Source organism: Mustela nivalis, assembly GCF_964662115.1.
Source record: "Mustela nivalis genome assembly, chromosome: 5".
In the NCBI taxonomy this organism is placed as follows: domain Eukaryota; kingdom Metazoa; phylum Chordata; class Mammalia; order Carnivora; family Mustelidae; genus Mustela; species Mustela nivalis.
In genome coordinates, this window is record NC_139024.1 from 147,041,082 (window position 1) to 147,050,269 (window position 9,188).

The following is a 9,188-nucleotide window of genomic DNA, read 5'->3' on the forward strand; positions in this document are numbered from 1 at the left end:
CAGGCACCCCAAGGGGAGGTGTTTTAAACCATCTAAGCCAGGCTTGCCTTCTCTCTGGGCCACCAAGGATTTTCCTTGTTTCTGAGGCGGATGTGACACTTCGTTTTCCATGATAACAATGAGGGGAAGGAGAGCTGACACCTGCAGCACAAGCAGATTGCTGAGAGGCAGCAAAGCATTCCTGTCAAGTGGCCACGGTCTCTTTAGCCGGGAGATGGAAAGGCTCCGGAGACGAGGGTGCGGGCTGTGGGATCCGGAGAGTCCCAAGGATGAGGTCAGCGATGGCGAGCAGGGGACTCTTTTAAAGACTTTCTTTCTTTCTTTACTCATCAGAGAGAGCGCATGAGCACAAGCAGGAGGAGCAACAAAGGCAGAGGGAGAAGCAGGCTCCCCGCTAAGCAGCCAGCCTCGAATTCGGGACTCGATCTCAAGCCACCCAGGCGTTCCAAGTTTGATTTCTTTTCATAACAAGATGCAGCGAGGGCTCGCGTAGCTCAGAAAAGGCTGCAACACGGATGGAGGTCAGGCCTGTGAGGAACGGCCGACCCTTAACAGAGTTGACTTGCAACCCGTCTGGTTGGAAGCTGATCACAGCAATCAAATTGTCACTGCAAATAAAGGCGTGAGTCTTGGCCTTTCTCCTTCTGGCCTTTCCGGCTAAGATTCCAAGTCGGAAAATCTCTTTCGTGACAACTGATTTAGGAAAGAGCAAAAGCGTGTAAAAGGGACACCGCGAACTTTTATAAAATGTATATACTTCTTTTGAATGTGTGTTAGATGGTGCTCTGTGTGTTACATGGTGTTACAGGGTTACATGCTGGATGGTTTTTTGGTTTTTTTGTGTGTGTTTCTTTTCTTTTAAAGATTTTATTTGTTTGTTAGAGAGAGAGAGGGAGAGAGCGCGAGCACAGGCAGGCAGAGAGGCAGGCAGAGGCAGAGGGAGAAGCAGGCTCCCTGCCGAGCAAGGAGCCGACGTGGGACTTGATCCCAGGACGCTGGGATCATGACCCGAGCCGAAGGCAGCTGCTCAACCATTTTACCTAAAAAATGATCATTCATTTTTGTTTTGTTTTGTCTTGATTTGGGTGTTTGTTTGTTTGTTTGTTTTAATTCAATTAACCAGGCCACCTGGGTGGTTGAGTTGGTTAAGCATCTGCCTTCTGCTCAGGTCATGATCCCCCTGTCCTGGGTTAGAGCCCTGCATCAGGCTCCTTGGTCAGCGGGGCGTCTGCGTCTCCCTCTGCCTGCCACTCCCCTGCTTGTGCTCTCTCCAGTCTTCTCTGACCAAAAAACAAACAAACAGACCAAAAAAAAACCAAACAAACAAAACCTTGAAAAAAATTTTTTTCTAATTTCAATTAACCAACATATAGTACATCATTAGCTTTTGTTGCAATGTTCAATGACTCTTAGTTGTGAGTAACAGCCAGTGCTCATCACATCACATGCCCTCCTTAATGCCCATCGCCCCACCCACCTTCCTTTCCACAACCCTCAGTTTGTTTCTCAGAGTCAAGGGTCTCATATAGTTCGTCTCCCTCTCTAATATTTCTTGCATTTCAGTTTTCCCTCCCTTCCCCTATGGTCTTCAGCACTATCCCTTATGTTCCACATATGAGTGAAACCATCTGATAATTCCCTTTCTCTAATTGACTTGCACAAAAATGATCATTCTTGAACTGAGGGACATTCTACAGGGTCTGTGCTCTTCATAATGCCCATGAACCCCTGACAGACTGTTCCAGGTCAAAAGAAGGTAGGGACACTTGACATCAGAATGCCAATGATGTGTATTCCGAGTTTTTCTTTTGCTAGAAAAGACGGTCAGGGAACAATTGGTGACATATGAGTCGGGTCTGGGTATTAAACAGCAGTACTGCACCAATCTTAGCTTCCTGACTATGATAATCATAGATGATTCTATAAGATAATATCCTTATTTTGGGATATTTGGATAATTATTTGGATTAATACTTATCTTTGAAGTATTTAGAGTTAAAGATAGCACCATGTCTGTAATTTACTCTCATACAATTCAGTAAAAAAGTAGATACAGAAAGAGAGAGAAAAGTGAAGCTAATGTAATCAAATGTTAATATTTGAGGGCTCTATCAGGAAAGCCTTTGTTCCGTAAGTCGAAAATTAAGCCAAATAAAAAGTTTTTAATAATAAAAAAATAGCTTTTAAAACCTTAAAAAATGTGTAAGATGGTATTGTTAACATTACATAAATATTGCAAGGCACCACTGTAAATACTTAGAATAGTTTTAATTATTGATAATATGTTTTGCTTTTCATGATACACACTAAAGTTCTAAGGGCAGAAAACAAATTAACATATATAATAATTAATTATCTAACTGGGTGTGGTGCATAAACAATGAATTTTGAAACACTGAAAAGAAATAAAATAAAATGGAAAAAATGAAAAAAAATAATGATCTAACTGGTCTTATGCTATGAACATCAGCAATTGGTTCAGTCATCAGTAGCAGGAATTGTCCCCCAAGAGAACTGATGTACACATCTGGACCTCACATGGATGATAAAAACACACGACACAGAGGAGAATTTAAAGGAATATCATTTTATCACTGTACATTTGAATATCACTCTTTCTCCTCTACATGTTTTTGCCTATATTATTTCATTTTATACCTTGCCTTCATGTACTATCTTAGACTTGCAGTTTTTAAGTACACGTTTCACAGCTAGATGAGATTGTGTGTGTGTGTGTGTGTGTGTGTGTGTGTGTGTATAAAAGGCTGGTTAAAAATAACTACAGATGAGATTTAAATTATATACATATACTTGAAGCTGGTTAAAAATAACTACAATCTGAGAAAGACCTCTTACTGACTGCGGCTAGCAATAGGAGAATTGTGTTATTCTAAAAGCACCCAGAAATATACCTTAGTCTTCATCCATCACAATCCTCAGATCTGACACCTGTCTTGGGCAATCTGTCTATGATAAATCAAAATATCTTTTAGCCATGACAAGAACAATGCCATCAGCCCAAGTGGAATCTTGTATTTGTAAGTATGTTAGTCCTAACCTATTACGATGAAGCTAATTAGAATTTTGTATCACAAGACTCTCTCCACGTAAATGACACCCTGAGATGAAGACATTTGGCATTTAAACATTGTCTTCCTTGCATTTACTAGCACCATTCCTTGGTGACCAGATTCTAAGAAACAGATGGAAAAAAAAAAAGAGGTTTTTTTTAGGTTGATGGAAAAGGGAAAAAAAAAATAACAATGGATTTTAACTTTCAGTATCTGGAAGGGAAAGTGGGTCAAATGTAAGGATTTCTGAGACAAATTTGTCAATTATTTACATGTTTAATTCTACTGTACTTTATCTTTAAAATCTGAGGAAAATAAATGCAGTAATTTTTAACGATAGATGTAATTCAGACTCTGTGTGATGTCACTTGTCTGCCTAATACCTCCCTTTGCCCTCAAGTTCATTCCCTCTGCCCCCTGCTGTGGCCACAACCCCTTCAAAGACTTCTGCACTGGTGACTTCCTTTTCCAGGGAGGGTTCCCCCACAAATGTTCATCCACAGGACTCTACCTCACCATTCCTTGCATCGTTGTGTTTTTTTTTTTTTTTAAGTAATCTTTGCATTCAATGTGGGGCTCCAACTCATGACCTCAAGATGAAGAGTGGCCCTCTCTACCCACTGAGCCAACCAGGCGCCCTTGCATTCTTTGAGTCTTGCTTTTGTAACTTTCTCCATGAGCCTTCCATGGCCAATCTATCCCAAATTGCAAATCAAACCCCACCCTTAACCCTTCTGCTTCCTGTTCCCCTTCCTTGCTTCAGTTTTTTGTTTAATATTTATAGTTTACTTGCTTATCTTGTTTATGGTCTGTTTCCTTTCCTGGAATGTAAGTTTTATGAGGCAGCTTTGTTCTTTGTTCTATCACCAATGCCTGGCACATAATTCATTTGTTGAATAAATGAGTGCAGGCTAAAGACCAAAGAAAGGTTCGTAGTAATGAATAATAGTAATAATAGCTATGAACAAATTTATGAACTGTGCTCTGCCACAGCTATCAGTTATAAGTATTTTGTCTGCTGGTTTGTCTATCTTTACTCTTTCGCTGATTTTAGTGTGGACAAATATAAGATTAAGTTCAATTTTCCTGTAGTGATCGCCATAGCAGATGTGCAGCTCAATTTATATCCAGTAAATAGGCGCTAGAAAGAATTGTACTTTAGCTAACAAGCTACTATATTTCTCAGTGAAAATGGGAACCAAACCTGCATTGATGAACTATGAATAGCTCCTTCCCCAGGTCAACATTAATAGACGTGTATTTGAATTTACTCATTATATGAAAATGGATAAAAATGTGAAATGTATGTGGGAAGAGACAGTGCTGCCTTTCTGAATCCTAAGGACTAAATAGTGTCCCCTGAATTTCCCATGTTGAAGCCCTAGCCCTCAGTGGGATGGTATTTGGAGGTGGGGGCTTTGGAGGTGATCAGATTTAGACGAGGCCAGGAGGGTGGAGCGTTCATGATGTGATTAGTGCCCTTCTGAGAAGCGACATCAGAGAGCTTGCTTCTTCTCTCTCCATCATGTGAGGACACAGGGATAGAGTAAACCAGGAACTGACCACACCCGCACCTTGATCTTGGACGAACTGGGAGAGAATGCATTTCTGTCGCTTAATCACCCAGTCTATGGTGTGTTGCTATGACATCCTGAGCGGACGAAGACACTGAATAAAATTACAAACCACACCCTCCAAGATGAGAAATAAGAAGCAAACATCCCACATAGTGGGTGGGCTGCTGGGCTTCTTTCCTTTCTCTAGAATTACTCTCTTGTGATTACTATTATTGCTTTCACACTGGTCCCAGGGGTGTTCTACTTTAGAACTCAGACCCAAGGGAGATCCTGAGGCCATTCTCACCACAATGGTGAAAAAACTGGGCTAGGCTGTTTGGGCAAGTTGTACAAATGAGTAAGAGATAACCAAGCGTGACTCCACAAAATCTAGGTAGATCAGCTCAAGATCTGGTTTGCAGTCTGGGCATCATAATACCCACGCAGACCTCGCTCTTGGTGGACACCAAGCGTCATACCAACCACCAAGGGACACCTGCTCAGAAACCTCTTCTCGCTAAAGTCTGGACCTGAAGGAAGGACAGGATCTCCTGCTGTGCCAATCAGGGAAACGCTCACAACCTCCACCTAATCATTGCTGTGTTTCTGAGCTCCAGGCCTGAAATGCGTGTTAGGGAGGGGAAAGTAGGACTAGGATCTGAGGTCCAGATCCCTCATGGGCGAGACAGGACTTCCTCCCCTCCGCCCTGGGACACCATGGCTTCCTGTGCAGTTCTCCCAGGAACTCTGAACACAGCAGAGAGGAGAAAGCAGTTGCTGGAGTGTGCTGGTTACTTATAGCTGTGGAGTGACTGCCAGGGCAGAATTAGTCTTGTTTTCAAGTCATTTTCAAACAATCACAATCTCCGAGGGCACCGCCAGAACAAAATATTGAATAACTGAAAGAGGAGTAAGATTTGCATATCAAGTGATATAAACAATGCAAATGTCAGCAACAATAAATGAGCTGGGAGGAGACGGGGTAATTGAAGTTTAGAGAGAAGTTGCCTCTTGCCAAAGCACTCATAGTTTCCATTACGTTGTTTTCAGTATTGCTTGGTAGAAGTGTGTGGTGCCTCCAACAGATGTAGCTGATTTTCATGTACTTTGGGGATTTCTATAGTATTTTTTTAAAAAGATTTATTTATTTGGGGTGCCTGGTTGGCTCAGGTTGTTAGGTGTCTGCCTTCGGCTCAGGTCATGATCTCAGGGTCCTGGGAAAGAGCCCTGCATCAGGCTCCCTGCTCAGCCAGGAGGTTACTTCTCCATCTCCCACTCCTCCTGCTTGTGCTCTCTCTCTCTCTCTCTCTGACAAATAAATAAAATCTTTTTTTTTTTAAGCTGGGGGGAGGGGCAGAGGGAAAGGAAGAGACAGAATCTCAAAGCAGACACTCCACTGAGTGTGGAGCCCAACTTGGGACTCAATCTCTGACCCTGAGATGGTGGTCTGAGCCGAAATTAACCAACTGAACCACTCAGGCGCCCCTCCTATAGCACTTCGAACAGTCATCACTTCTTCTCTGGAAAGTTGGTACACCCTGCTACATCACTGATCTTGGGAATGGCCTCCCCCACCAAGTTCTGAGTCACAGCCACACACACAATATACATCGTTTACAGCAAGGCATGCTGGAACAAGGGACGGACAGAGGGGAGGTGTCCTTACGGATCTGCTGGTTAGAACACCACCAGTTGGGCTAGCTTTGTGAGTTTGAGCCTTGGGCCATTGGGCCTGTTCTGTGTTTCGTGGCTCCCAGCTGCATCCCCAACATTCACAGACCTCCTTCAAGGTCAAAATGATGGTGAACCCTGTTGTGGTTGGATCAGCACTTGTGTAACACCAGACTTGAGAAGTACAAGGGCACATGCCTAATTTTGGACCTTCCCCATCAAAGAAAGCAATCAAAATATTTAAAATATTTTTAATCAAAAATATCAAAAATAGTCAATGAAAAGTTTCTATTGTTACACAAAATGAACCAAGTCAGAAGTGATTTCCCAGCTCTGAGCATCTCTCAACTAAATGCTCCCTGCCCGAGACATAAGCATTACCGCAAAATGTGACCTTGCAGGGCATACTGGCAGTGAGAAGAAAAGCAGACAGAGGAGGGAGTAGTATCCCAGAAGACAAGACAGCTGAGAGACATTAGTAGTTGGAACTTATCCACAAAGGTTGTTCTTTCTGTTTACAGTTTTCCTAATGTTCTTAACATTAGCTGTAGATTGGGAACGCCCCACCCCAAGCGTCTCGTACTCTCTTGATGTGTCTCCAGAAGTTCACGGTCAGTATCTGGTGATGTCACAAGGTTTACAGAGCATTGTCCGCACTGTACAAAAGTAAAACATCAGCACTCACGGGAAATGCCTGTGAAAGTTACGGGTACTTCCTGGCTTTCTCGTCTTTTCTGAGTAGTCTGCCGTGAGCATGAACTACTCTCACCATGAAATAAAATCACATAAACTGCCCATTAACGAAGATGAAGCCATTTTCCATGTTCGAGAGTTTGCGATACAGGGCGTTGCCTCTTCTCAAACCAGCAGTTTGGGAAACAAGACACTCTTCTTTGAAGGGAAGCCAGGATCATATTAAACCAGTCCTGCTTTTACAAGTCTAATATGTCCAGTGAGAGCTCTCAGCTCGCACTCAACACATTCTAACCCACTTGTGCCCCACGAAGCATTGCTTAGGAGAATAATCAGCTTGAATAATGTGTGGAAGCAAAAAGGACGGTGTTTGAGGCAACCACGGAATGTTCTTCCCTCCCTGCTCCCACGAAGGAAGGTGGAAAGGTAAGGAGAAGGGCCTTTCCTTTGACCCAGAGCAGGGTGTCTGCAGCGGGTAGGCAGGACTGAGGGAGAAATGAGCAGGGACAGGTATCCTGCCGGCCGGATCAGATCTTCAGCAGCGGGATCAGACCTTGCGCTCAACCAGAAGAAAAATTTTGCAGCCAGTCAACCATCACATCACATCCTTCAGTTATTACCTAGTGCTCTGTGTTGAGCCCTAGTCAAGGAGACAGAAAACTAACTGTAAGTGCTTTGGGTGTGTTTGGACAGCAAGGACTCAACTGGCTTAACCGGCTCGACCCCTTAGTTACGGTTTCTGTTTAAAATTCTACCTTTGTGCAGCTGATCCTTCTGCTTTGCTGGTTAATTTTAATCCTTTAAGAGGGGATCGCTAATTGTCAGCAAAAGAAGGCAGAGGCAGATAAAATGTAACACCTCTCAGGCTTATTCCGAACTGCATCAGTCACAGCTCTGGTTTCGATTGATACAGTTGCGACACCCAGGCCTGGATGTTCAGAGTCTCTGATTTTGCAGTTAGACCCAGCTGGGGCTCGAAACTGGCTCCAGACGTTTAGCAGCATCACCAGATGGTGGGATCCTCTGAGGAAGTAATTCTGTGGGCTTTCTATTCCCTAACCAGGTCTTTGAACATAATGTGTTTCTCACCCCCAGCAAACTCAGCCTTCCCATTCCCTAACTAACTGGTCTCTATGTCTACTCTAGGAAGAAATTAGGAGAGGAAGACAGGGACCAGAAAGAGGAGAAGAAGAGGGAGATTATGGTCTCCTGTTTTCCATATATGCTAGTAGAAGCCAATATTATTTTTCTTCTCAGTCATCAGGATTTCTCCCACCTTCTCAAGGGTCATGTTCATGTTTTTAGCCTTGTTTTAAGAAACCGTTCTCCTCAGGGCACCTGGGTGGCTCAATCATTAAACATCTGCTTCAGCTCAGGTGATGATCCCGGGGTCCTGGGATCTGGTCGCATGTCAGGCTCCCTGCTCAGTGGGGAGTCAGCTTCTTTCTCTCCCTCTCCCCCCCCCCCCATCTTGTTCCCTCTTTCTCTCTCTCTCTCTCTCAAATAAATAAATAAAGATCTCTTAAAAAATCCATCTCCTGCTTAGGCTTAGCTGGTGATTCTTTTTTATTTATTTTTTATTGAAGTATAATTAGCATACAGTGTTATAGTAGTTTCAGGTGTATAATATAATGATTCAACAATTCTATGCATTACTCACTGCTCATCACAATAAATGTGCTCTTAATCCCCTTTATCTGTTTCACCCATCCCTCCACCCACCTGCCCGGTGATTCTTAATTTCAAAAACAATTGCAATCTTTATCAACCATCCCCTAGGAGGAGCATAATCTGGGTTTGGATTAGACACATCCCTGCCAAGACCAAAAATATAACTTATTTTTAAAGTGGTTCCTCAACAAAACAAGTGTTTGGTTTTGGTCGTGGCTGGTTTCGCCATTTTTATGTTTGTTTTCAGCCACCCAATATTTCTCTTTCTATTCATTTCCATGCCTTGTCCCCATTGATTTTATGAGCTACCAAAAGTCATGCCCCCGATTCCCTTTTGCTTACGTTAGCCAACTTTTGGTTAGCTGGCTTTGGGTTAGCCAGCTTAGTTGTTCATAAACACAAATATTAACCCATACACCTGCGTCTCATCTTGGTTCTCATCTCTTCCTCCTGTCCTAAATTTGCTAGTGCTTAAGCATAGATTATGTAACAGTGATCCAAATTTTGTCTTCCCAGATAAATTTCG